This window comes from Sipha flava, unplaced genomic scaffold (genome assembly GCF_003268045.1).
Source record: "Sipha flava isolate LNK unplaced genomic scaffold, YSA_version1 207_pilon_pilon, whole genome shotgun sequence".
Classification (NCBI taxonomy): Eukaryota; Metazoa; Arthropoda; class Insecta; order Hemiptera; family Aphididae; genus Sipha; species Sipha flava.
The window spans coordinates 703,833-705,748 of NW_020272813.1; the positions used below are offsets into that span (position 1 = coordinate 703,833).

General features: G+C 26.8%; 1 pseudogene; it reads left to right on the forward strand.

The window, feature by feature from the left end:
- Positions 1-271: 271 nt before the first annotated feature.
- LOC112682576 lies at positions 272-1,421 on the forward strand (annotated as a pseudogene).
- Positions 1,422-1,916: the final 495 nt, after the last annotated feature.

Genomic DNA, 1,916 nt, shown 5'->3' on the forward strand with positions numbered 1-1,916 from the left:
TATTACAACTCGGCTGTTTTTTAAGGCTTAATTACAGTGTAGGAGACTGACTCGCTGAATACTTAAAATACTGAAATAATTATTTTAATGATGTTGCTTACTCATTAATTATTGTTTTATCGATTGTAAGATTTTTGCAGCTTCGTGGTCCTTTGTCACAGACTGCTTCCTTTTGATGAATTAAGATGCGTTAACGTCAAAGGTTAACTATAAAATAACATACGTTTGCCATCGGAGATCAGTCTTTTTTTAATTTTAAGACCGGCTTAGAATGAAATATGCTCTGAATGATGAGAGAATACTAGACATATATGTGGACTATGGACTGGAACTTCAATCAGACGCCAAAAATGGTGTAAAAAATCTCATTAACTATCAATAATCGACCAATAACGATGATTACTGTTTTAGTTACATAAATATTGGTTTTATAACTAATGGGTAACAATCACTTTTTAAGACAAGCAAAAGAAAAGAGGGAAAGTTATATCAGATACTTTTGCAACGAGGGTACTGTTCCATGACAGTCAAGAATTGTTCATTGAATATAAATTAAAAGATAAAAATAATAATTTTAACATAATTAAATTTTACTAAGTATACCTATATTAAATCTATTTAATTTAATTTAAATCTAAAATGTATAAACTATTTTATATAAATGTAAAAAAATGTTATTACTACGATCAACGAAGATATTTGTACAGTTGATAATATTATAAATAAGAGGAATTGTTTGGTATACTTAGAAGAAAACTTTGAAAAAATGGTTCAATGTTCAATATGTCATAGCAAAATCTATGTGAGTGGCAGAGAAAAACATGTAGAGAAAGACTTTTTATGTAAGCTTTGTAACAGAATTAAAAGAACCGAAAACCAGCGAAAAGAAACACACTATAATTTAGAATTACAGGCTATAAAAATGAAAATTAAATCAATTAAAAAGTTCCCTCTAGCACTTGTTGGAAACACAGTAAGAGTGCCAATTTCAGATGTTGATCGAGGACGAAAAGCTCATAATGTTTTGGCATGTGTTTTGGAAGTTACAGAAGATGGATTTTATCGTTTAGGAAATAAAGCAAGTATCTATTGTTTGATTGATCATCTCGTACATTTTTTAATTAGTAAGTAATAATTAATTTGTATTTTTTTATTGGTTTTCATTAGGTGATCTAAAACAAATTTATGCCAGAATGCAATTTACAGTCTGCCAACAAAATGTTGTGTCCTTAAAGGAAGTAAACCACGAAAAAGAATTGGGTTTACGAACTATTGCCACTCAAGAAGCAACTGGATCTGGACAAGGCTTTATCAAATATTCGTGTTCAACAAGATGTCATAATAACCGATGTAAGTGTTTATAAAATAAAATTCATTGCAATTCAAAATGTCATCCTAATTTACAGTACTGTAATAAATAGATAAATTTAGGTACTGGATTTGAACAAGGCTTTATCCAATGTTGCCATACAATTTATAAATTCTTCTTTTTTTTTTTTTGTTCATTTATATGCATTAGATTCTGTTATATTAAATTGATACTTTGTAATAAATATTTTTTTATGTGATAATAAAATTAATTGTCTTCATTATAATAAAAGGAAATTGATTTTTTTTAGATATTTCCCTGTTCTACAGATTGCCAATTTATTGTTTGTCGTTTTATGAAATGCCTAGTTATTACATAAAATATTTAGGAAATGTATGTAAAAAAAATTATATTATACACATCTTTAAAAATTGTATAGAATTTCTAGACATTTTATATATTTAATATATTATACACATTGCCGCTAACATATACATTTAACTGTAAATATTAATATCTAGTTCTTACCTAATATTCTTAAACTGTAAATAGTGCAATAATTTCTTTGAATTTGATGATTTATTTTTTACGGCAACAAAAAAATTTG